Below are 27,684 nucleotides of genomic sequence, written 5' to 3'. Positions count from 1 at the left end.
TATTCGAGGCTTCTTGCCCTGCCAAACAAATCTAGAAATATCTTTCTGCCACATCTTCTTGGACATCCCCCATTCCACCCCCAAGTCAATCTCTCTGTTTAGCTTTCATAAGTCATAATGGGCAAGGATCAAGAGCACACAAAGCTGGCCAAACACCTTCAAGTGCCTTGTCCACAAGAACTTGAAAGGATCCTATACAACTTGATTAGCTGGTGATCTGGAACCTCCCCCAGAGTTATATTAATTGCCCTTATTTCCCTTAAAGTGCCTTACAAATTTATCACAAAAAGCCTCCGAGGGTTTTTGATATTTTCACCTTGGAAAAGCTCTGCAGGATGGTTACTTGATGATGCAATGGAAGAGGGCATATATATTTTATTTGTCACAATTGCTGCCATATGGCAGGCATTATTATGTGCTCTCACCTGTGCCTTTTTACTATACAATGTGTGCCACATATGCTTCAGTCACCACCCTGGTCAGCTGTGACCAAGGTACGTGAGTGGGTTGGCAAGAATGGATGGATTTCGCTTTCTCCACCAGCCTGTTTGGCAGAAGGCAATTCACACCTGTTAAGCAATTAATACCCTGCATTTCCATGCAGGCTGCAGAAGACGATTTCCCTATTCTATGACAAGCATGGAAACACAGGATACTATGATTACCTACCTTTCTAAAATATTTGTAGACTACCTTTTAAGGTCAACCCCCCTCAAGATTATTTCCAACATGTAGATTCACAAGATATAATCAGTAGTAACTTTAAAACCATAAAACACCTGCTGTATACAGCAGATTTCAAAGGTTAATATTCAATTGAAGCCATAACTTTTTCTTTTAGGGTTAATTAATAGGCTGCACAACTGAAAAGGGACTATGGAAAACTATTCTAATATATGATTACAGAAGTAAGATTGTTATATGCACAAAGATGGAAAGATACAGACCTACCTACTATAGAGAAATGGTTGGTAAAATTATTGGACATAGCTGAGATAGCAAAGTTAACGTGTTTAATTGGAGAAAAATCATTATTGACATTTATTAAGGATTGGAAATTTCTTATGGCCATTTTGCATGAATGAGAAAATGAACTTGTAATATCTGGATTTGAAGATTGACAAAATATTGGCTTACAGAAAATAGCATAGTTGGATGTTAATGAATGAATACTATATTTAGATGAAGGATAGAGCACTGGAAGTCTTTTAATCTTTTCTTCACACACACACACACACACACTCCTTTCCCCCTACTTTCGTCTCCTTTTTGATTAGATTTTTAAAGTATTTATTTTATTCTGGTGTATTATAAAAAGATACTTTGTACTGGGTATGAACATTCATATATTTTGGATAAGTATCCATAAAAATAGATACTTAAAAACCCCCACCATAACACACAGTAAAAATAACTTTACTAAACATAGAGAACTAGCATTATCACTAACTGCGAACAACATTTGCCCCAGTATGAATGAAATCAAATAACTAAAACTAATGCAGTTGGGATATTGTTTATGGGTTTTTGCTGGGGAATTTTGTTGCTGTTATTGATTATTATTTTTTGTATCCTTAGTTTTAGATCTTATTATCATTCATGATTTATGTAGCAATTGTACAGTTTGGCTGTCTATAAGAACTAACTTAGTTGGTCTTTAAGGTGCTACTGGAAGGAATTTTTTTATTTTGACTATGGCAGACCAACACGGCTACCTATCTACTACTATATTTGATGTGTTTTATTTATTGTTTATTACTACTTTTGTTAGGTTTGTAATTATGTAAATCCTTTAATGTTGTAAGCCACCTTGAGCATGGTTTTAACTATGGAAAGGTGGCATACAAATAAAATGATGATTTTCTGCAAACTTACGTTTCTGAACCATCTTTAAAGCATGCTTTACAGTAGTCCAGCTTGGTTATCACTTGTGAATGGTTCACTAAGACAAGGTCTCTCCTGTCTAAATAGGGTCGAAGTTGGCACACTGGACTAAATTGGTAAAAAGCAGTTGGCCACTCCTGGCACCTGAACTTCCCCATTTAGTGCTGAGTCCAAAACTCCCCCACTCTATACTTCGTCATTCAGCGGAGTGCAAGCCTATCTAACAAAGGCAAACTTCCATCCAGAGAACTCTGTTTACCACCCCACAGTATTTCCTTGTCTGCATTAAGCCCCAGCCTGTTCACTCTTATCCAGCTCTAAACCACTTCCAGACAGTGAGGCAAGAGTTCCATAACCTCGATGGAATGAATAGATGGAAATGATATGGAGGTAGAGTGTCTACAGCATAGTGATGACACTTTAGCCCAAACATCCAGGAAACTTCCCCCGGTGGTTTCATGCAGATGTTAAATGTGTGAGAGTCAAGATGCTCCACTAGACATATTCATTATAAGGCGCCACATAAGTTAACAGATACAGTGGTACCTTGGTTTACTAACTTAATCCGTTCCGGATGTCCGTTCTTAAACCAAAGCGTTCTTAAACCAAGGCATGCTTTCCCATAGCAGTGGGAGACTCAATTTACAAATGGAACACACTCAATGGGCAGCGAAACATGTTCTTATTCCAAGGCAAAATTCACAAATCAAAACACCTACTTCCGGGTTTGCAGCGTTCTTAATCCAAGTTGTTCATATACTAAGCTGTTCTTAAACCAAGGTTCAACTGTATAAAGCAGAGTGGAAGCTCCCCTAGCATCAGTTTCCAAGACTTATCCTCCAAAAAGGACTGAAGCCACAGTAACACTGTGCCTCCTCAGCCCAACCCATACTGATAGTTCAGAAAATACCAAGGCCAATAGCACGAAAATACACTGAGAGGTCAATAACACATAGGACTGGACTCTCTACCCCTTCAATCCATTCTCCAGTGCATTCTCCAGTGCAGGTAATCCACCAGGTCATTCAAGGCTGTTTCAAAATCAGCCTGAAACAGATCATCAGCATCATCTAATATTACCTGGAGTTGAAAAACCATCACATACTCCAGCATCTTGTTCATTAATGGCAGGTAAGTGGACAGTAACAATAATAATAATAATAATAATAATAATAATAATAATAATAATAATTTATTTGTACCCCGCCCATCTGGCTGGGTTTCCCCAGCCACTCTGGGCGGCTTCCATAGAAACCAAAAATACACTAAAATATCACAGATTAAAAACTTCCCTGAACAGGGCTGCCTTAAGATGTCTTCTGAATGTCAGGTAGTTATTTATCACTTTGACATCTGATGGGAGGGCGTTCCACAGGGCAGGCGCCACTACCGAGAAGGCCCTCTGCCTGGTTCCCTGTAGTTTTGCTTCTCGTAATGAGGGAACCGCCAGAAGGCCCTCGGCACTGGACCTCAGCGTCCGGGCAGAACGATGGGGGGTGGAGACGCTCCTTCAGGTATACTGGGCCGAGGCCGTTTAGGGCTTTAAAGGTCAACACCAGCACTTTGAACTGTGCTCGGAAACGTACTGGGAGCCAATGTAGGTCTTTCCCACATTTAGGTCTAAATTTGGTTTCCAAAGGTGACCACATCTGAGATCCATAGTTCCAGCCCAGCCCAGACAAATTTTAGTAACTAGGAAGGGCAATGATCACTAGAACATGTGGTAGGCCTCAATCCTGCAAAGAGTGGTACTGTCTTCAAGTTGTTCTAGTCCCATCTATTTCAAACTACGTCAAATCTATGGTATCTAAGTCAGTACATGCGCAAGCAACTTTATAGCTGAAATGTGCAAGCAAACTGATCACAGTGGGCTTTTAAGGGTTCCAGTTTTTGCAACCCAGTGTTTACACCCCCCCCCAAAAAAAATCACTACTGGATGGCATTGAGAAAACACAATGGTGATGGAAAAGTCAGTATTTTTCACTTTCATCACCACAATGAAGAATGACTGAAAATGAACTCTTACTTGTGTTCAGTCATATTATTTATAAATCTTCCACCATTCATTCTAATCATCAGCTCTGCTGTCTCATCATCCTCAGCTTCTTGGAATACCAATAAACTGGCTTTACTCTACAACTGGATTGAGTCAATAGCTTGTTATCCACACATTCCAAGCACAGACCAAATTATTGCGTGGTATCACAGAATTACAATAAAGTTATTTTTTGTGAAAGCACCACAGCTACAGGACACAGCTAAGGGTGCCTACTGAAAAAAGTTAGGGTCCTAAACCAATATTAAACTGTTTTTGAACAGATAGGCAGCATCCTCCCTAACACATAGAGCATTCAAACAAAACAAATGGAAAACATCCTAGTCTGTACTGACTTTAAAATGCTGGATTCCAGCTGTGAGGCAGTTTTAGGGCACTTATGTTTTTTTAATTATTATTATTTATTAAATTTATTATTTGTTAAATGTATTATACTTGTATACTGCCCTACACCCGTAGATCTCAGGGCACTTTTAAATTGCGATTTCCTCATGTTTTACCAGGCTGAGGTTTCAATCTGCCTGAAAGGGACCCCCAAAGGTCATCTAGTCCAACCCAACCCCCAACCCTGGTTTGCAATGCAGGAATCTCAACCAAAGCATCAATGTCTGAGAGCTGCTCACTAGTGATAGAAGCAAATGCAAATCAGGCAAGATCTCTTCAAGCTTCCACACACCTTGACATTTATTTTAGCAACCTGCTCACACGGCAACATCAGAGCGACAGAAAGGGTGAGCGTGGGGAGGAGTGGAGGGAACAGGGAATATTTTATATAATAATAATAATTTATTATTATTTATACCTCACCCATCTGGCTCGGTTTCCCCAGCCACTATGGGTGGCTTCCAGCAGAATATTAAAATACAATGATACATCAAATATTAAAAGCTTCCCTAAACAGGGCTGCATTCAGATGTCTTTTGAAAGTCTGATAGTTGTTTATTTCTTTGACATCTAATGGGAGGGTGTTCCACAGGACAGGTGCCACTACCGAGAAGGCCCTCTGCCTGGTTCCCTGTAACTTTGCTTCCCGCAGAGAGGGAACCGCCAGAAGGTCCTCACAGCTGCATCTCAGTGTTGAGGCTGAACGACGGGGGTGGAGACACTCCTTTGGGTATACTGGACTGAGGCAGTTTAGGGCTTTAAAGGTCAGCACCAACACTGAATTATGCCCAGAAATGTACTGAGAACCAGTGTAGGTCTTTCAGGACCGGTGTTATGTGGTCTCGACAGCCACTCCCAGTCACCAGTCTGGCTGCCACATTCTGGATTAGTTGCAGTTTCTGGGTCACCTTCAAAGGTAGCCCCACATAGAGAGCATTGCAGTAGTCCAAACAGGAAATGCACCACTCTGGCGAGACAGTCCGCAGGCAGGTAGGGTCTCAGCCTGCGTACCAGATGGAGCTGGTAAACAGCTGTCCTGGACACAGAATTGACCTGCACCTCCATGGACAGCTGTGAGTCCAAAATGACTCCCAGGCTGTGCACCTTCAGGGGCACAGTTACCCCATTCAGGACCAGGGAGTCCTCCATACTAGCCTGCCCCTTGTCCCCCCAAAACAGTACTTCTGTCTTGTCAGGATTCAACCTCAACCTGTTAGCTGCCATCCATCCTCCAACCGCCTCCAGACACCCACACTGGATCTTCACCACGTTCACTGGCTCTGATTTAAAAGACAGGTAGAGCTTTCAAAAGGGAGGTACAATCTCCCTCCTAAGTAAACACTCGCTCGGCAGCGCTTCCTTCTGCCCCCATAATCCGGCCGGCCTTAATCCCTCCACACACACCCCAGCCCCCAATGCCTCGGGGGTTTAGGCTCCGAGAGTCGGCAGGCACACATCCCAACGCACCCCTATCGCTCGGCCCTCCAAATCCCGGCCTCTCCTTCTCCTTCTCCCCCCCCCCCATCTGCTCCCCACACAATAGTCTTCCTGCCTTCCACCATCTTCCCTCGCGAGAAGAAGGGGGGGGGGAAACGGCACTTTTGTCGCCTGGGAAGGATGAGGAAGACATTCCACCTCACAAACCACCGCGCGCTCTCTCCCTCTCCCCCCCCCCCCGTGGAGCAAATAGCCTGTGAGGCAAACAAAAGATGGGAATGGGGGGAGGGGGGAGGAAAAGGGGGCCGGCGCCGCCCTCCCCCACCCTCTTTCTCTTTCCTTCCCTCCCTCCCTCCCCCCTCACAACAACACCGGGTGCTTCTTCCTTACCCCGCCCCCGCTCCGAGGAGGCGCGCGAGCCTTTCCAGAGCGCCGACACCGGCCAGCGGCGACGGCAAAAAGGGAGGGGAAGGGAGGAAAAAAAAAAAAGAGCGGGCTGTGCCGAAGGGATGACGGCGGCGGCGACAATGACGGCGAAGGCCGGCCTCAGCCAGCGAGCTCGGCAAGGCGAACGATAGAGACGGAGGGGAAAGAAAGGCGAGAGAGAGAGAGAGAGGCGAGCCGGGAGGATGGGGGGGGAGGGGGCGTTGAGAAAAGAGAGAAAGAAAGGGAGGATTGTACCCCAAAGCGGCGCCTAGTGATGACCTCACTGGGTTCCCTTCGTTTTTCCCAGCATTCCTCTCTTTCTCTCTATCCGGCTTTTTTATTGTTTGTTTGTTTATTTTATTTATCCACCGTGGCTCTTCGTGTCCTACATGTGACGGGATATATACATATACAGAGAGGGAAACAAATACACACACACACAAAATACATACACGCATATATAGGCGCACTCAGACGCGCGTGCACGCGCGCGCGGTTTGCCCCAGGAGCACGCAATAAATTCCTCGGGCGAATTCCGCCCGCTCAGAGGCCTCCTCAGCCCCTCGCGGAGCACCCGCGTGACGGCAGTTGGCTGCCCGAGGTCCTCGACTTGAAGGTTTCTTCTGGGTTGCCAAGTCCTAGGCAAGAGTTTAAAGGAGCCCTTAAATCCACATAAATCAGCCTTTAAATCTTCAAGATGGAGACAGCAGAAATGAAGGGAAAGTGAGCTTGATTATATATAGATACATAGATGTGAGATTGTGGGTGCTTTCTTGAGAGAGAAGATTATGTATGTAATATGTATATAGTGTGCATATGTATGTGTGTGTAATTATGTAACAAAAATGAATCGGATTATAAAAAAACCAGAGCAGTTTGCAATATAAAATAAAACTTTTAAATTCCTGATAAAAACAATTTAAAGCAAGTATTAAAAACATCAAAAGGATTATCAAAATCAACACTAGCTAAAAAAGAAATAAAACACCTTCAACTTCTACATGTCTGGATAAGGTAAAGAGACCCCTGACCATTAGGTCCAGTCGTGGCTGACTCTGGGGTTGCAGCGCTCATCTTGCTTTACTGGCTGAGGGAGCCGGCGTACAGCTTCCGGGTCATGTGGCCAGCATGACTAAGCCACTTCTGGCGAACCAGAGCAGCACACGGAAACACCGTTTACCTTCCCGCCGGAGCGGTACCTATTTATCTACTTGCACTTTGATGTGCTTTTGAACTGCTAGGTTGGCAGGGTAGGCTTGCCTAAAAAATGTTTTACGTAGATGCTGAAAACAGAGCTAGTGTGGCGTAGTGGTTAGTGCTGGACTAGGACGTGGGAGACCAGGATTCAAATCTCCACTCTGCCATGAAGCTCAGTGGGTGACCTTGGGCCAGTCACTGCCTCAGCCAAACCTAACTCATAGGGCTGTTGTGGGATTAAATGAAGGGGGGAACACACCATATATATTGCTTTAAACTGCTCCAGGTGGATCACGTTTGGTCAAAACTCTCCACTATGAGCTGTCCATCTTGGGTGCCCTGCTCGGCATAGTTCATAGCTTCTCTGAGTTACTCAAGCCCCTTCGCCATGGCAAGGCAAACTGCGGGAGGCAGTGGAAGACAGAAGTGCCTGGCGTGCTCTGGTCCATGGGGTCACAAAGAGTCGGACACAACTAAACAACAACAACAAATGCTGAATTGTGCACAACTGCAGCCATGGTGTTTTTAATATGTAAATCTTTATCAGATGTTACCTAATAACAACAACAGCTCACCATTACTCCTGTTTTTCATACAAGGGTCTTGGGTCAAATAGTAACAACTTTCCAGATAAGTCTGTGGCAAGGGTAGGAAGTGTATCCGCCTGTTCCAGATTCAAGTGCTGCTCTTAGTTTCTGGTTAATGATTCCAATGGCCAATTACTTTATGCTTAAAAAATGCTCTCAGGGTGGCTTACAGTTTACAGACTCATGCAAACTACTTCAGTTAAGAAGAATATAAGACATATTTAAAATAAAATAAAAGCATTTACAGCAGAAATTTTAAATACTATTGTAAATGCAAGCCAGATGGACTTGGTCTGGCATCAAAAATCTAGTAATGATAGTGCCAGCCACTACAGAAAAGTAATCAAAATGAGCCATCAGGACATTCAGTGCCAGACAGCAAGTGGGGTGGAGCCTCTCCTCCAACTGTGTGTTAGTGGGCAGAGACAAAAAGGGTTTAGGATTTTAGGTTTTTGTAGGCTGGGGAGAAATACGTTTTCAGTCGGTTAGTGGTGACAAGGAAGAAAGAGCGTCATGTGGCCTAGCTGTGACAGGCTGTAACAAAGAGACAGAATGGCTGATTTCTCTATCCCAAGATCCAAACCACTATGCCACTATGGGAGAAGCAAGAAACCTTATTGGAATGTGAATGCTCTAAACTCTCTCCACCTAGATTTAGGTTGTATATGTGTGTAAATAAACCATATACCATAAAGACACCACAGTCTCTGCTGTGCCTCATTGTCCAAAGGGAAACATAGACCCTGGGCAAGTACCTGGGCCCTTGGAATCTTGCACTACTCAAAGATTAGGGTGGTGTGCAACAGTACCACAATTTGGTGTGACAGTGCTCCTCATGTAAGCGCATACACATTTTGTTGTTATTGTTGCATACAATTTATTGAGCTAGAAAAAAATATTTTCTTTTTTGTTCCACGTTCACAAAACCTCTGAATCCCATCCATGGAGCCCCTAGAGGTCCATGGATCACAGATTAGGAATCAACTTCTTTGCTTGAATTTTTAAAAAATTGCTCTGAATCCAATTATTGCAGAAGACTGAACCGCAACACAGGGTCTTCTGTGGAATCTGAAAAGTACGTGTCAGGGCCTGCTTCCAAATCTTGTATAGAATTGGTGGGAGGTACATCTAGTGTTATAAATTGTGAGCAACAAGACAGGCTGTCAACGGCAGATGGGCTTGTACTTGATTGCCAATTAAAACACACACACAAAGATGTTTAAACTAGCTCACACATCTGTAGTTGGCAAAGTGGTGAGCAACTCCATGTGTCGTACATGAGGTTGCTGTGGCAACCACACCATACCTTAATCATAAGTGTTTTGAAGTGAGCGATTGGTGAGTACAGACAGAAGAGGGCCTCAGGTTGAAACTGTCCCATACTGTCTCCTCTCTTTTTGTTTCAAGAGTGCTCTTTTTACTTTGCTCTTGAAAATTTCCAAGCTGACAACTAACCCTCTTCATACTTCTAGGATTAAAATCAGCAGACAGGCCATACAAATGATAATTGGGCCTTCGCTACAGTCCTCTGTGGGGTGATGGGAAACCATTTAATTCCACCACCACCCTTTCCCAACAAATGCCAGTACAGCTTGCTGATAAACCATTCTTGTCAAACACTCTTTGAAGAAACACCCCCCACCCAGTGCTGTGTGTGGTCACTTCCACATTACCTGCTTATTGGTTTTCTATGCAAGGAGGTTATGCAGCAATGCATCAAATATTATGCCACACTTCCCAGTGCTCATAAGGAGAGCCTGCTGAATCAGGCCAGTGGCCTATGTCAGGGTGGTCCAACATGTGGCCCAAGGACTGCATGTGGCCCTTGAGGCCTTTGTTGGTGCCCTTTGGCAAAATGCTACCTTCTCAAAATCAGGTAAGTGAGGTGCTGGGCTTTGGAAAAGAGGTGTAAGAGTTCTGCCAGGGTCCTTGAGCCCTCCTTTTGCCTTCCTAAAACCTAGTCGGCACTCCTTCTGCCCAGTCCAGCTTTGGCAAGAGAGGTGTCAAATTTTGGCCTTGTGCCCTGCTGCCTCCACAGCAAGGCAGTGTGCGGTCTATGGGTTCTGTCTAAAAGTACTCTTGTGGGGTTTACTTGGTATGAAAAGTTGGACTGCCCTGGTCTATATAGTCCAGCATCCTGTTCTCACAGTGACCAACCAGAAGAAGCCTGTGGGAAGCCTGCAAACAGGACATGAGCACAACAGCACTCTGCCCACCTGCGGTTCCCAACAACTGGTATTCAGACGCATACCACCACTGACAGTGGAGGTAGAATATAGCCACTGAATTTGCCTGATCTTTTAAAGCCATCCAAGTCAGTGGCCGTCACTATTTTTCAGAGAATTCCATAGTTTTACTATACACTGCATGAAGAAGTACTTTCTTTTATCCGTCCTGAAGGATCCAACATTCAGCTTCATTGATGTCCACAAGATTTAGTGTTATAAGAGGGAGAAAAAATATTTCTCCATCTATTTGCTCCATGCGAAGCATAATTTTATAAACCTCTGTCATGTCATCTTACCTTTTCTCCAAACTAAAAAAAGGCCCAAATTTTGTAACCTTCCCTCATAGCGGAGTTGAGGTGAAGGGACTGGAGAACTGTACACAGTACTCCAAATGTAGTCGCACCATAGATTTGTATAATCACAGTTTTATTATCAATTCCTTGCCACAGCTGGACTAGGCAGACCTTTGGTCTTAAGCCAGTAGGGCTCCTTTTATGTTTTTATCCTCTGAAAATTGCTGGAAACATCAGCCAGCGTATTTCACTTTATAACTGCAAAAACTTTTTGTTGATTTATTTATTTTTACCAACTTGGTGCCCAGCATGATGGCTGGAGCTGATAGGAGTTGTGGCCCAAAACATCTGGAGAGCCCTAGGTTAGCAAAGGCTGTCATATCTGATTTCTGCAGGGTGCTTCTGAGAGAGTTGAAATATGTGGGTTGCAAACGGCCATGTGAAAATCCAAGCCAACTGTGCAGTCCTCTTCATAGTCTCCCCAGGGATGCTGTGCGGACAGAAATGTACCGGCCCTTGCCAGGACCAGTTCTCTGATACAAGTTTAGGCATTATCATGCTCAACCTTCTAAGAACAGGAAATTGACATAAGGAAACTGCATTAAACTGATTTCTAGCAAAAATAATAAATATTTAAATATTGGAATCACTCCAGTAAAATTAGTAAGAGTTTGCTGTTTCCCATAATGTCAGAGTAGTTGCATTCATGGTTTGCATTACCAACAAAGATCAGTGCCACACTCTTTTCATCCACCCAGAGAACCACACCTAGTGGTAATAACATCCCTTTTATTTCTTAATGTTCTATTAAGTGAATGTTTACTAGCCCGAACTAGTCCAAAGTGATTGATGAAATGCTTATCTTCTTACAATGCACCTTAAGTCAGGGAGGTAAGTGCCAGAGGACTTATAATAACACTTACAATAATATCTCCAGGTCTCTTCCTTAACAGCACACTTTTAGTAGGCAAAACATCTGCTGGAGTTTCAATTAATCAACTAATTATACTGAGAAGCATGGGCCACGAGAGTTAGACAAATTCACGCAGCAGAAGGCTATCAATGGCTATTAGACAGGATGGCTATGCTCTGCCTCTACAGTTGGAGCAAGTAATGTATCTGAGCATCAGTTGCTGAAAACCATAGTAGCTGAGAGAGCTCTTATGCTTGAATCCTGCTTGTGCGTGTCCCATAGGCATCTGGTTGGCTACTGTGAGGACAAGATCCTGGACTAGATAGGCCATTGGTCTGATCCATCAGGCTCTTCTTATGTCCGTGATCCACTAGGATCTTCTCCTGCTTAAGGTTCTAAAAAGCAGCTATGCAAAGATACTCAGGGAGGTACATGGTGCAACATGCTTGCTGCAATCGAGCAAATCTTGATCTGGTCAGTGTCTTGAGGGAAGCCCACCTCAGAGCTCTATGCATGTTTCCTTGAGTTCTGTGGTGTTAGAAAGGTGGGATAGAAATACAATAAATGCTGTGATCTTCTACAATTCACAGCAGTCAAGAGTGTGCATATTATCAGTAGTATTGCTAAATAGGGGCACTTCTAGACTGTCACTATTTTCAGGTGGGGATTCAATCACGCACTTGCAAATCCAGGTTCTACAATTACAGTTGACTGGGAGGTCTTGGGAACAAATTCACTTTCCCAGAAATATTGGATTTTGGGAGGGGAGGGAGTAAAGAATATGGCAGGGAAATGCACTGGAAAGTGTTGGTAACAGTTGCTCTGATGCAACGTCATCTATCCACCCCACAAACAAATCAGAATAAGCTGTACCCAACATTAGTCACACTTGGAGCAAACCCATTGGCATTAATAGGTCACAACAGACAGGTCCATTAATTTCAATGGGTTTGCTCTGACTAAGGCACCATTATTAGGAGCCAACATTGTCTAGTATTCCTGCAAAAATCCAGACGAATGCTTAGTCAACAGGTAGTATGGAAGGTGCCCATCAATATGTGTATTGATTGAAGGCCTTTTTTATTGCAGGGACTTTCTGGAATATCCTGCCTTCTGTCCCCATGTTTTGCATCACTGTAACAGGATCCCCAAGTACAACTATTTACTTCCCTCACTGACAGCTGTTCACTTCTATTGCAGGAATGGTGGTGGGGGAGAGTGGTGCAGTTAAAACTGTTGAGGAGAGATTATTAACTTCATTGACTTCATTCATTGAGACTAAAGCCTGCCCCTTATTTGCATATCACCTCAACTTGGATTTTGAAAACAAGGCATGGGGAACCTTCTGCAGCCAGGGCCAGCCCTACCATGAGGTAATATGAGGCAACTGCCTAAGGCAGCATATTTCTTTTGGGGGGAGGGGGGTAGCAGCAGCACCTTGGACATTCTTCCTAAACCCCCTTACCATCCCATCTGTTGGAGAACAGAGCTGTGCATGCTCCATTACCTGTTCTGCCCACTCAAAATTAGCCTGCTGGTTTGGGTGCAGTGAAGGAGACCATCATTTTATTGGTGTTGTAAGTTTTAGTTTTCAGTCCAATCAGTTTCTGTATGTGGAATGTGGGGAGGGAAACATCTTGTCCTTTGCTCCAGGCAGCAAGTTTCTGGGCATGCAGTTCCCATCATCCCCAACCATTGGCAATGCTGGTTGGGCCACTTAGAAGTTGGGGACCAGCAACATCTGGAGGGCTATAGGATCCCCACCCTTGCTTTACAAGGTTGGCATGTCTGTGTGTGTTTAGTTACAAAATGCACATCTGTAGAGTGTATGTTTAGGAAAAGCCACATTTTTAAAAAACATACTCTTTAATGTCCACTAGGGGGAGAAAGGTTTGTGATTCAAATTCATATCCTAGAATCATACATTATAATTCCCATTTAGCAATGTCACCTTTAATTTGCAAAAAAAACAACAACCCATCTTTCTCTCTCTCTGTGTGTGTGTGTACACACAAACCAGTCGAATTGTTCGGATGAAAGCTTAAGGCTCTTTAAAAAAATACCTAACCCTTTTCTAACTGAAATATTTAAATTTTCTCCTTTGATCACCTTCTTGTGCTATGATGTTATTTTAACTGTTAATTCTGGAGTGTATTTTATACTTATTGGTTGTTTTCTGTACTCCACTGGTATTTTATGTGACTGCTTTATGAAATATTTCAAAATGGCAGATAGATATCCTAACTTCACATTCCAGCTTTGCATTTGCAGGAAAGTCTACCCACCCACCTATGTGTTGAAGCCTTCACACCTGCACTTGGAAATGGTATCCATTAGGAGCAGGTGCATCATGTGACCATGCCGATCATAGATCTTAATTCTCAGAGTGCACATATATGACCACAACAGAAATATATTATGCCGTGTGTGGTCTTGTAATCACTTGGATAAGTGCAGAATGTTTGGGTGGACACATATTAGTGATAGGACAAAAAAGAAAGAGTTACTGAGAGGTGTGCAATCCTTTAACACCTGTTGTTTGGTCATGCTGGTGGATGTGGTGTGCTGGAAATGAAATGTATGAAGAAATGAACAGGAGGATAACCATGGAAGAAAAGTCTCACCCGTGGCCCCATCATATGTATCACTGAGGTGAAGCACTTTAAACCACAAGCATAAAAATGGACAACTGAGTATTTCTGTTGAACCTTGACTACTAATTCAGCCTTACTGCAGGTTTTTGGAACAAGCATATTAACAGTGTTATGTCGTTTCCTTGTTTGTTGAATCTACATCCTGCTCTTTCTCTGAAGGAGCCCGGGATGGCAAAGAAATATGCAATTTAAAAGCAAAGCAAACCATTTTTTTCCAGAACAGTTAAAACACCCTAAAAACAATTACAATTAAAAACATTTGAAAAGCAGTTATAGTTACAAACTTCTTCCGTCCAATGATCTTGGGGTTGCTAGGAAGAGTATTTTTCAGCCAACAAATGCCAGGGTAAAGGGGGATTTTCCAAATTCATCCTGAAGGTTAATAATATTGCAGCAGGGTTCCTTTTAAGCCAGGAACTTGTGGCCTTCCCAATGTTTTTGGACTACAACTCCTGTGTCATTGGTCATGCTTGTGGGAGTTGGAGATAGACGAAATCTGAAAGGCTGCCAACTCCCCATCCCTGTACTAGAACTTCTTGAATTTTCAGCTTTGATTTTTCAAAAAAGTACCTATTTTAAGTCTTGCAAAGCTTATGCACACTACTTCTTCCACTGATTTTCCCCAGGGGAAAATTGCTCTGTAGCGCTCAATCAGAGCAAATGGCAATTCAGGTTTTCTGCAGATTGCTGTTTGAGAGTGGGTTTTTCCTGGCAAAGGAGCAGGGCAAAAGGAAAACCACTCATACCCATGCTTTCTAGGCATGTGGAAGTGAGAGCGAGCCCTAACAGCACAATCCTATACATGTCCAGACAGGAGTGAGTCCCACTGAGTTTCAGTGGGACTTTATTCCTGGAAAGTGTGTATGGAAATGCAGCTTAAACCTTTTACTTGTTCCTATACCCTGTATAGAATGTTGATGTGTGTTTTAGTGTGGTTTTGGTTTATTGCTAAAATTAATTGGGCAAGTTTTAAATAGTTGTTTTTAACTGTTTACTGATATTTTTATTGTTATACAGTAGTACCTCGGGTTAAGAACTTAATTCGTTCCGGAGGTCCGTTCTTAACCTGAAACTGTTCTTAACCTGAGGTACCACTTTAGCTAATGGGGCCTCCCGCTGCCACCGCGTAATTTCTGTTCGCATCCTGAAGCAAAGTTTTTAACCTGAGGTACTATTTCTGGGTTAGTGGAGTCTGTAACCTGAAGCATCTGTAACCTGAAGCGTCTGTAACCTGAGGTACCACTGTATTCTTTTTGTAAACCACTTTGAGTTTTTTGGGGGGTTTCTTTTTTACAATCAAGCTATGTATAAATTTTATGAAAGAAGGAAAGAAAGAATTTTTTTTTTAAGTGCATATGGCACATTGTGTTTGATCAATTGCTCTCTAGGAAGAAATACAGTTAAATCAAATAGGCAATTAGTCCTTACGTTGAGGCTCTTCTACAGTGATTCTCCCCCCAAAAAACACACACAGACACACAAAAAAAACACACACACACCACCAGCCTGGCCTTTTGCTCCAGGCAACTTTCTAAGTACCTTGTTCAAGTGTGTTGGGTTTGTGACACAGCAGCTAAATGTCCACTAGATGCCAGGCTTCCTTTGCACAGAACAGCAGTGCTATGGGCTTCAGGGGACATCATATAGCTATTTGGCAGAAAGAAACCAACCTTTTCCACTGAGGTTACTAGGGTTTTGGAGCTGGCCTTTGTAGACAGGGCTGTGTCCATACTCCATGCTTTCTTTCATTTCTTTTAACCTGGTAGAGTTCTACACCTGGGAAATGAAGCGCTTATAAATATGATAAACTTTTGATTTTTTATTAAAAACAAAACAGAATATGTGTTGCAATTAAAATATACCTTTGACTATATTAGATTCTTAATTTATGGATTGATACTCAGGGTTTTTTCTTTTAAGCACAGGGATTTTAGGACTTAATTTGGATGTTTCGTATATTTATTGGATGGTTGATTGAGAAGATGGTTTGATCATTGGTTGCAAGATACACTGCTTCTGCCACATGTAAGTCAAACCAATCAATTTCTCTCACATTGTTTCAAGTTTTGCAAATACGAAAAGAAACTGAGTTCTTGTGTTTTGCTTCTGTTGAGCATCTCAGATGTAATACTTGCATGCATCCCCCTCATTTTTAAAAATATTTTCTCCCAAGAATCCTGTTTCTGTGAAATTGGATAGTTTCTAAGTTTATGCAAATTGAGAAGATGTGTAAAAATATTTAATATTTTGAAATTGCTAAGACACAGGAGCAGCAAGGACTCTGAAGCCCTGTCCACAACCACTGAAAGTACTACTCAGTATCATCCATACTGACTGCTAGTATTTTAGTGGCATTGTTCACGCTTTCAGGCATTATTCCTTCCAGTGGTGAATTCAGGTCATGAGTGCCAAAGACATAGGTATCTGCATGCTTAGGGGAACCCCAAGTTTTGCAAAAGGCAAAAAAACAAAAAAATCATAAGGAAAAATACCCTAAAGATGACTATGGAATGCTGACTATCTGATGAGGGGGAGAGATGGAATGGAGCATGCTGATGGGAGCATGGCTGGCTGGCTGGAACACTGAGCAGGCGCAGTGCGTATTGCAACATTTTGTCACAGGTCCCATGGAAAGGAAGGAAAAGAGAGAAAAAGAAGAAAGCAGACATGCCCAGGAGACAGAGATTCTGTATCCACTTTCCTATTCTGTGCTTTTCTTGCAGGATCAAGGCATATTCACAGCCTTGTTTATAACTGCATTCTGCCACCATAATGGCGGAAAGGAATTAATTTTTATGAATTAGGCAGGTACAGATGACTTCAGAAAATTCATATTACACATACGATGTAAAAAAGAAGGCTTTTCTGATTGATCACTAGGTTCAGAGTAGGTCAGTAAGGGCTTTGACTTGCACTTGTTTAACATTGGCGAATATGCAAAGGATTGCTGTTTCCCTCTAAATGAGGCCACAAGAATTTCATACTGAGAATAGACAGTACATTTGTCAGGAGACTTTTCTATCCTAAGCTTAGTTTTCTTTCATCAGTGCTGGATTGGGGTCGAGGGCCACATTGCCTCTTGGCCAACCCTCCAGGGGTCCCATGCAAAAGTGGATGTGGCTGAAGTGAGCATGCCACCCACACACCCTTGTGTGCAGACACGCACAACACACATACATGCATCACAGAATCATAGAATTGGAGCATTGGAAGGGACCGCAAAGATCATGTGGTCCATCTTCCTGCAATGCTGGAATCCTGCCAAAAAGCCCAACAGATACACATACAGCACACAATCCCACAGTACATATGTGGGATTAAATAAATGCACACACACAAACTTCTATGTGGTGCATTGGATTGAGTCCAAATTCATAAATCACTAAAACTTGAGCCATTTTTACAGCCTGATATTATGGATTCAGCAAGACCCACTTGGTTAAATAGGACTTACACTCAAGTAAGACTGCCTAGGCTCTAAAGTCACCCTCCCACAAGTCCATTAAACCCAGAATCAAATATTCTTAACTGGATCGCTGGTGATGGAAAAGCAATGCCTTAGCAGTGGTCAACATGTGGGTGATACTTTGTCTTCTACTCACAGCTGGTTTTAACAAAACAGCTTGCTACTAGAGGATGAATATTCTGTGTTAGGATAGATAAATAAGGGATGCAGTAGGGACTATAGCTCAGTGTCAGGGCTGTAGATGATTCCAGGTTCCATCTCTGGAATGTCCTGGGTCTGAATCCCTGCCTGTCAGTGTGGACAATGCCCAGCTAAGTGGACCAATGACTTGACTTTGTACACGGCACCTTTCCATGTTCCCGTGGCAGCAGAGGGATGGGTAAAGTTTTTCCTGCTTGGCAGGGGGTTGGACTCGGCCCTTGTGGTCTATTCCAACTCTATGATTCTAAAGTGAGGTGCTGCATACTGAAAAGAAGGTGCAGAGGCAGGAGTGGGAGAAGGAAATTCAGGAAAGTAACTATAGATGAGCTTGTGCCGAATGGAGTGAGCGAGAAGGATGTAAGCTGAGACAAGGGAAGAGATACTACAATCCTATACTCCCTTACCCAAGAGTAAGCACCATCCAACTCTATGGGACTGACCTCTGAGTAGATATGTATAGGATTGCACTGATAGACAGGGGCAGAGAGAGGGAGAATTTAAAAGGGTGGGTAATCAGCTTAATGGCGTATTTGAATACCTAGTAGACTCAAAAGTGCCCGTTTAAGAGAAGCAGAGGAATTCACAGGTTTAGTCATTGAAGGTTTTGTTTCGATTGCACATTTACTTTACTGTCAGACTTTACTGTTTAGAATTAGGTCATTGTGGTTTTTAAACTGTTGTGTGCCACTTTTGGCATCGGTAATAACGCAAAAACAGTTTATAAGATTAAAAACAATAAAAACGCTGTTTAAAAGGGGCTATTCTGTAGCCACCAGTTTTCCAACTGTTCTTTCCTCCTTGCCTTCTGTCGTGTGTGTGTCTGCAGGGTAGGAGTCACCGATCCCTATGAGCCAGAACTATTGTGAGCAGCACGAAATACCTGTTTCACAGGAGAAAAACTGGCAATGCTCAGAACCTCCCCCTCCTCCAACAACACCTAGAAAATACCTACAACCCCGCCACCCAAATAAAACCACAGATAGAAAGCAGGCTACTCCTCCCCACCCCCCAAAAAAGGAATCCAACAAAATCCTTGGTTGTTTTTTTAAAAAGAAAATAAATAGGAGGGTCACATGGCCTTGGCTGGCAACAAGGGTGCCATATTGGCCACAAATGCCAGATTAGTAAAGGTAAAGAGACCCCTGACCATTAGGTCCAGTTGTGACGAACTCTGGGGTTGCGGCGCTCATCTCGCTTTATTGGCCGAGGGAGCCGGCGTACGGCTTCCGTGTCATGTGGCCAGCATGACTAAGCCCCTTCTGGCGAACCAGAGCAGCACACGGAAACGCCATTTACCTTCCCGCCGGACTGGTACCTATTTATCTACTTGCACTTTGACGTGCTTTCGAACTGCTAGGTTGGCAGGAGCAGGGACCAACCTAATGCCAGATTAGGAACCCCATAAAGATATAAGAAGAGCCTTCTGGATCAGGCCAATAGCCTATCTCATCCAGTGGCCAACTAGAGGCCTGTGAGAAACCCACAAGGAGGACCTGAGCACCAGAGCCCTTTCCCCCCGGTGGTTTCCAACATACTGCCTCGGACCATGAAAGAAGGGCATAGCCTCCCCCAAGTGTAAGACCCTGTATTAACCTCAGGCAGTATCTATGCACATAGATTTACCTGAAATTAAATCCTCATTAAACACAGACTGGCTGACTTCTGGCTGATCTTGGGAGGTTGCTAGTGTGCCCTGCGTCCTCAAGGGGACAAAGCTAGCCTTGTGCATTCCCACAAGACCCTGCCACAGGTCTGCCAGTGAATACCAGAAGAGAGCTATTGCCCCGTCCTTCCTAAAGCTTGCTTTGAGCCAGGACTTAAGACCTCGATCTGCTTTGAATGCCACCGTGTAGCTTTGGAAGATATGAAGTAAAAACAGAAAAACTTAAAACAAAACAATACAAAACGCCATACTGATTATCTTTTCCTCCAGGCTGAGGCACCAGAAGCAGTCTTTACAAGCCTAGAATTCAAGGGGAAGGTTTTTCTGTCAGTAGATTTGGCTTCTAGGCAAGTATAAGCCCTGGCACATCTCTCTCTCTCTCTGTGCTTAGCACCTGTTCCATCATCTTGTGGTTTGGCATGATTTGTTCTTGAAAAAGCCCATGCTGGGTGCTTCTTAACCCCTTCCTTGAAACGCTTGCCAACTCGCTGTTCAAAGATCTCCCTGGGCATGGCAGTCTCTGATTATAGAGTGCCACCACACTCATCAAGTGGGAATGAGGTTGGCTGCAGCATTGGCAACAAACATTCTTCTTCTTTTTTTAATAGAACGTATTCATTTACTGCTTAATATATAAAAAGAAACCCCTAAGTGGTATAATCACAGGGCAGAGATTAGAAATCAGTGTCAATTCATATGAAGAATACAACAATGAAATTCAAATAAGACCTAAATGCTAGGCGAAAAACAAACAACTGAGAGGGTACATAACTTTTATGCATACTCCATATAATGAGGGAATTTTTGTTTGTTTGTTTATCTATTACCTACCCTTCAATCTCAGGTGATTTGGGATATGAGCTCACTTTCCTGAGTCAGATAGCACCATTAACAAGGCACCTCAAAGTGGGGAAGGGATGGCTTTATTCTCTCCCAGCCCCCCTTTTATTTTCTGGGAAGTGAAAGCATGCTGAGTTGGAAAACACTCTGACCTGGAGAGGGAGAGGGAGGGGGATCTTTCATTCGGACAGACAGGCCTAGCTTTTAATTATTTTCTGAGTCCACTCCAATCATGGTGATTAGGAGCGAGGGTTTTTTTGAATTATTTAATTCAAGTATGAGTTGTTCTTCATGCAGGTCATTAGTCTCCATGTCTTGGCTGTGAAAGCATGGTTTAAGAGGGTAGAGTTAGACTACAGTGGTACCTCGAGTTACAAACACCTCAGGTTACAAACGCTTCAGGTTACAAACTCTGCTAACCTGGAAGAGTTACCTCAAGTTGAGAACTTTGCCCCAGGATGAGAACGGAAATTGTGTGCTGGCGGCGCAGCAGCAGCAAGAGACCCCATTAGCAAAAGGACGCCTCCACTTAAGAACAGTTTCAGGTTAAGAATGGACCTCCAGAACAAATTAAGATCATAACTAGAGGTACCACTGTATTACTCCATTTCCAATTGTTATTTTGTCTAACAAACGATAAAAAGCCCCCTCTCTCTTTTCTTCATGGGGGTTTATTGCCAGGAAGGAAGGGTGGGTGGTGGGAGAGAAAAAAACTTTGATTTCTCCAGTTTATTTATAGCAAAGATAAAGTTACCTAGCATGATAGTCCCTGGACATGTTTTTCTGAGGTTTGGTAGATTTCTTACGCAGGGACTCCTCCCTCATGTTCCCCGCTTTCAAACTGTTGTCCATAGCAAGTAAGGGAAAGGAATGTTACCCAAAATAGTAAATCTTGCCTAGGAAGAGGGGTTGATTGTTATACCAGTCTTGGAATTGCACCTCTCTGGAATAGGTTGCAGATGGGCATTGTTGAGGAACTATACAGTCATGCCTTGGTTGTCAAACTTAATCCGTTCCGGGAGTCTGTTTGACTCCTGGAACCATTCGAAAACCAAGACGCAGCTTCCGATTGGCTGCAAGAGCTTCCTGCACTCAATTGGAAGCCGCAGAAGCTGTGTTGGACGTTCAGCTTCCAAAGAACGTTTGAAAACCGGAACACTTACTTCTGGGTTTTCGGCATTTGGGAGCCAAAATGTACGTGCACCAAGGTGTTCGAGAACCAAGGTACGACTGAAATTGGCTGCATATCCTTGAAACTTGTCCACTCCGTGTTTGCAAACACAGTCTCTCTTTTGATTGTAAGGGGGTTTGCTGGCGGATATGTAATGGGTGACAACTTGAGGAGTGTTCACACATTACATTCAACAAGTGTACAATCTGTGTCCCTGTGTATGCAAACAGTTGAGCTGTTCACTCATATAGTTATTCACATGTATCATTCAATGAGTGTACAGTCTGTGTGCATAATAGCTGAGTTGTACAAATCAACACCCTGTACACTCTTTCACACAAACACTTGTACATATGTAGGGACTCCCTGTACTTCTGTATATGTGAACAAACCAAGAGTTGTTGCAATAGAATTTACTTGCCATGGAATGTGTGAGTCAGCATTAGACGTTACCCATCATAGCTATTGGAGACAAAAGCAAAGATGTTTTATTCTCAACCCAGTTATTTGTTTTCTTTTTTACAATGGTGCCATCTTCGGACGATAGAGACATTTCTTTATTCATGCATCTCAGTGAGTGGTAAATGAGGCATGCTTGCTCAACTTGTTTCGGATGGAAATTAGTCTAATTAATCCATGCAGCTAAAGAATAGTACAGAGCAAGTCTGATGTAGCTAATATTTTATGGCCATTGTTGTGTACTTCACAGGACTAGGATATCCCTCTGTTCTGTAGCAAATTTTCATGGAGTATAGCAACTTGTCAACAATATATCCTGTTTGTAAGATTTCTAATATGTGAAATTGAATTTCTTTTGTAGGTGTTTTCTTGCCAAGTAATGTTTTAGAATGGACATTTGCTTTTCTGTTTAGGATAGGCTAATGTACATTTTCATGTACTGGAGGAATGGAGAAGTTATTTACTGTGCCATATTTTATGTGTAGTTTCCTCCTAATCTATTACTTCCATTTTAGTTCGGTCTTTTATAAGTTGTTGTAGAGCTGTAATTTTTTTAAAAAAAATTGTGTGTGTTTTGTGTTGCTTCACAGCAAGCAGGACTAACAGCCAGAATAAGAGCAAACTTCGCTTGAGGTGGTTGTGTTGAAGTGCATGACTTGAAGGATTTATTATTATTTCTAATTACACAGAGCAACTTTGACATTTTGCAAAAGGCCCTTGCAATGAGCTGCTCTGCTAAAGAAAACAAATTGCTTTCCTGGTTTAAGCACAGTGATTTCTGCACGCACACACATGCACACCCAAAATAAACATATATCAGATATTGACAAATCTTTTTAATTGATAAGAATAACATCCCATAGTGAATTTACATTCTTTGACTGAACAATTGACGCCAACCTCTGAGGGAGAATATTGTGGTCATGGTGTCTGAACAGTGCGGTAGCTATGGCTACGTATATAATTCTTAGCAATGGGGGAAAAAGTGACAATGACATTAAATTTAATCAGGTTCCCCTTTTCGGTAGTTCCCACTGGGATGAGCCACTAGTGTCCTGCCTTAAATATTCAGAGCTTTCAAAGTTTGCATGAGTTTTTATGCTAGGACAATATCCTGCTAATAGAGAACAATGGAACTGTCATGTATATCTGCCCTGAGTAGCCGTAAGTCTGGATTTCACTAGTATAGGGATATTATGATTGCTTCTTTAGCAATTGTCCTTATGTTAGCCTTCACTTAAGAAGAAGAAGAAGAAAGAAGGGCCGTGATGAAATGTAGGGACTAAAATATAATGCGCCTGTCTAATTTCCTTTTGGAATATAGATCAGAGACGACTGTCCTTTTTAAAAAAGAAGAAGACAGAGCTTTATTTCCAGTCACACTTCATCTGATATAAATGAACCAGCACTGAAGATCACATGGCTGAATGCATTTGGAAACACAACACAACATACATTAAGGAAAAGGAGGCTGGAAAGCCTGACTCTACAAATGAAAAGCATCTCGCCCTTCATATATACCATAAGATTTGTGAAGTGGAACTACCAAGAAGATGTTTAAAGAGTTTTTTTGTAGTATTAATTTTAACTTCATGCATTCTCAAGCTGAATCCACCTCACAATTAAACACACAGAGTGTGTGTTTACTAGTTACACTATGCATTTTGACCTGCTTAGTTTTACGAGAATGTGGTGTGACATTTATTACTCTAGTAAAGGGAAGCTGTGTTAATCATAAAGGTACAAGAAAATTAGCCTCCTAAGTCTAAAATTTCTAATTAAGGCTGAAATCCAAAGCATAGTTTTCCTGGAAGTAAGCCCCCTTAAATACAGTGATTACGTCTGTGCAAATAGGTGTGTGGTTTCATCTTAAGAGTTTATAGGGAGTAAAATACAGAATGAGTTCAAAGACGCTGTTGTGAAAGTATTGTAAGATTGGTTTGGATCATTTTTCAGACAGGGTTGGGAGTTCTAGTTGACTAATCAGACAATAATCAATTAAAAGTATTTTGATGAACATTTTGGATCTAATTTATTAGTACATTTTTTTTAAAAAAAAAACCCACATGACTAAAAATCCATGGGCTTTTATTTAAGCTTTACTCAGAGTTTGTTGTTGTTGGCATCAGTCTGCCTCGAGAGACAATGGAGTGCATCTCCAGGGTGAAGCCAAATTGCTGTGTTAGCATCCCTGAAGTGACCTCCCCGGGGCACAAGCCCGGGCAGTGTGTATGGATGTCCTGGGCAGAAATTAATGGACTTAACTTGGTCATGTTCATTCACTGCAGTGGGTCTACTCTGAGTAAAGCTGTGTGGACCACTTTACACTTACACTGAAACGCATTTTCCATATTATGGCCAATTCACCCAAGTTTCTCAGTGCAAAATTTTGAACTAGATCTCCTTTAATTTGCAATGTGTTGCAGGAGAGAGAGGGAGAGGAGTAGTTTTGCCCATGGGGGGGTGGTTAATAGCCCCTCCGCATTCCAAAGAGTAGCTTCACCACATTCCTCTTCTGAACATGTGGATGGCCTCCAAGTGAAATACATGGGAAAGCACAGCTGTGCTTGCTGACAACAACCAATCCTGTGTCTCTTATCTCAGCGGCTGAAGGTTTGTGATACAATGCTGATTGCAAGCTCTGCGGAGTCTATCAGTTTTCCCTCCACCTGATCACTTATCACATCAAGCATTAGATTAGGCAGTCAAGAAGGGCCACAACTGAGTGATAGAGCACCTATGCTGCAGGCACAAAGTCAATTGAATTTCCAGGTAGGGTCAGCTGGTTTTCTTATGCCTTGGAGCAAGAGAGGATCAACCAGTGGGGTTCGTGATCATTTCCATGGGTAGGATTGCTGCAGCAACTGCCTCCCAGCAGCGAAACTTTGGCTGCTTACTGGGAGTGGGAGAGGTTGAGCTTTTGCAGACATCCTGGCAGAGCCAACCCAAAGCTCCCATGAATGCACTTGCACAGCCCCACCCACCCTGCGGTCTTGTCCCTCCCCTTCCTGGTAAGTGGCAGAGACTTTGCTGCTGGGAGACTATTGCTAATGCCCTTCCTCGCCCGGTGACCTGCTCCTGGTCTGGAAAACTGCTGTCAATTAAGTGCAGAGATAGATGGACCAATCGCCTGGCCTTCTATAAGGCAGCTTTATGTGTCCCATAGTCATGTAATTTTATTTAGGAGACTTCGCTCGGTTGGTGCGTTTGCTTTTTACTATGCCTTCTAACAGTCCGAAATACCTTGTTAACTTGAGAGCTAATTCAGATTTGATTTTTCCTTCCTTCCATCATGGAAACATGTGAGACAGAAGCAGGTGAGAAGGAAATGGCTGAAGCTACAAACGAGCAAGCAGTCCTGTTCTTTAGGCCAGTATCTCTATTTAATTCTACAAACCAGACAAAAACTCATTTTGTTTTATTGCTGCTGCTGTGAAAGGCCGCTTGAATGACTTGTCGCCATGTAGGCGGTACTTTCTGCATTTCATTACCACTTGACCCCACTGCCTACAAGCTTGTCTCTCTACACCCACTTGCTTTAGCTGCCAACTGAAGATAACACTTCAGGCATCTGCCATAATAAAGTCTTTAAGGTGCCACAAGATTCTTTGCTGTTCTTTTTATTAGTCACCAAGGGCTCAGTCCAAATGCCCCCAGGGTTTGCTCTGTTCTGTTTGTTTTACTTGAGCGTAGGATTTCCTAGCTGGCTGCAGGAAGGATCATGTGATTTCAGCCCAAAGCACAGCCCTTGCAGAAGGTTAGCAGAGTGAAATGTGAACCGGGAAACGCTGTCCTTGGCATTCATGCCTTTGTTTTAATCAGAAATAAGCAGAAAACGAGAGGGCTGGTCAGAAGAGAACAAGCAGAGAGGAGGGGAAAGGAGCACCTTTAAGATCTGGGCCACAAAACACCTCCATCCTGGACCTCAGACAGCGTATTGGACGTGGCAGCCACCCACCTGTTCTTGATGTGATTAGATTATACGTGCTTAGATGCATGTTTCAAATTGATCTCTGGGGAAATGGAGGCATTTGCGCTTGCAGCTTAAGTGACAACAGCCGCATTCACAGTTGTGCTAGAGATGCCTCTAGCCCACAAGGGAAGCAGCAAGGCGGCTCACAGGGGTTGGAGCCAGACTTGGTCCTGCTTTGAATGGAGCCACTGAAATGACTGACACATGTGTTACTCATAGGGATGGGTGAATCTGTCAGTTTCAGCTTCTCTCTGCTTCTCATTTTTCCATTCTTAAGTTCAGTTCTCCACATTTCCTCATCAGTTTTGTGATTTTTTTAAAAAGTCATCTTGAGAATTCATCCGCATTTCAATATGAATTTCTCTTTTGATTTTTTTTGGGGGGTGCTTTTGCCCAATACATTTTTTGCAAAGCAATTTCACCTGATATGATGCATTTTCTCTTCTTCTTTAGTTCCACTAAAACATGCATCCCCACAGACACTTTTACCCTGTTCTGTGTATTTTTGTACACCTTGCTTGGCTGGAGAAGAAGAAGAAGAAGAAGCAGAGTTTGGATTTGATATCCCGCCTTTCACTCCCCTTCAGGAGTCTCAAAGCGGCTAACAATCTCCTTTCCCTTCCTCCCCCACAACAAACACTCTGTGAGGTGAGTGGGACTGAGAGACTTCAAAGAAGTGTGACTGGCCCAAGGTCACCCAGCAGCTGCATGTGGAGGAGCAGAGACGCGAACCTGGTTCCCCAGATTATGTGACTACCGCTCTTAACCACTACACCACACTGCAAATTTCAGAGAAGGGAAAATTTGAAAGGGTGCCTGCATTTCAGGCTGTATATTGTTCTGGAAAGTGTGACTTAAGAAGGTTTGCCTTTAAATGTGAACTGAATCAAGTATCTTCCCTGTCCCTAGTTATTCATGACAAAGTTTAAGCCCCGCTGATTTCAGTGGGTCTACTGTATGAATGACTAAGTCTCAGTCCAGTTGTTGGGCAGAGTGCTACTGCGTTCATGTCCAGTTTGCAGGCTTCTCACAGGCTTCTGGTTGGCCACTGTGAGAACGGGATGCTGGACTAGATGGGCTGCTGGCCTAATCCAGCAGGCTCATTTTACATTCTTATGTTTTTAGCTCCATTTTAAAGGTAAAGGGACCCCTGACCATTCGGTCCAGTCATGACTGACTCTGGGGTTGCGGCGCTCAGCTTGCTTTATTGGCCGAGGGAGCCAGCGTACAGCTTCTGGGTCATGTGGCCAGCATGACTAAGCCACTTCTGGCAAACCAGAGCAGCGCACGGAAACGCCATTTACCTTCCCGTCGGAGTGGTACCTATTTATGTATTTGCGCTTTGACGTGCTTTCGAACTGCTAGGTTGGCAGGAGCAGGGGCCGAGCAACGGGAGCTCACCCCGTTGCGGGGATTCGAACTGCCGACCTTCTGATCAGCAAATCCTAGGCTCTGTGGTTTAACCCACAGCGCCAGCTCCATTTTACTCCTTAATAAAGTTTTTTTTGAAAAAACACAGGCAACAGAAAATAATCCCCACATAAGTGAAGAGAGTCATGGATTGCAATCCTTAAGCAATGCATAGGATTTGAAGAGGGGTGAGGGACCAAGTTGAGATTCTCTAACATCAAGGCTACAGTCATAATGCCCACACCTGGGTGGCTGGGTGAAAGAGAGGGCAGGACTTCAGCACCATTAAAAGGAGAAGGACTTTCAGCAGGTATAGCTTGCCTTCCTTTGCAAAGACCCCGGCAGGTGCATGTGTGCCTCTGTGTGCCACATTGTGACTGTTGACTTTGTGATGAAGTGTGTGATCTGGGGAATCTTACTTTGACCACAAACTAACCAGGCA

The 27,684-nt window shown here is 43.1% G+C and overlaps 1 protein-coding gene and 1 long non-coding RNA gene across 5 annotated transcripts in view; one reads left to right on the top strand and one right to left on the bottom strand.

The window, feature by feature from the left end:
- Positions 1–6,255, bottom strand: part of SMARCAD1 (SNF2 related chromatin remodeling ATPase with DExD box 1) — a 47,127-nt gene extending 40,872 nt beyond the window's left edge. Inside the window, exon 1 of the mRNA XM_082236353.1 lies at positions 6,152–6,255. The gene's annotated coding sequence lies outside the window, so the exon portion shown is untranslated. The remainder of the gene's footprint in view (positions 1–6,151) is intronic.
- A 4-nt stretch (positions 6,256–6,259) lies between these two features.
- LOC309540141 lies at positions 6,260–25,413 on the top strand. Of its 4 annotated transcripts, XR_014223058.1 has the most exons (7): positions 6,260–6,358; positions 9,005–9,046; positions 12,495–12,557; positions 13,677–14,057; positions 15,980–16,084; positions 19,660–19,736; positions 23,184–25,413. It is a non-coding gene; the product is annotated as an uncharacterized lncRNA (long non-coding RNA). The 4 variants fall into 4 exon arrangements; XR_014223059.1 differs by having other exon boundaries at positions 12,495–14,057; positions 15,985–16,084; XR_014223060.1 differs by having other exon boundaries at positions 12,495–14,057.
- The last annotated feature ends 2,271 nt before the right edge of the window (positions 25,414–27,684 follow it).

This window comes from Podarcis vaucheri, assembly GCF_965113315.1.
Source record: "Podarcis vaucheri genome assembly, chromosome: 9".
Lineage (NCBI taxonomy): Eukaryota > Metazoa > Chordata > Lepidosauria > Squamata > Lacertidae > Podarcis > Podarcis vaucheri.
Note: the sequence above shows the minus strand (reverse complement) of the source record. Positions and strands in the feature narration are given on the sequence as shown.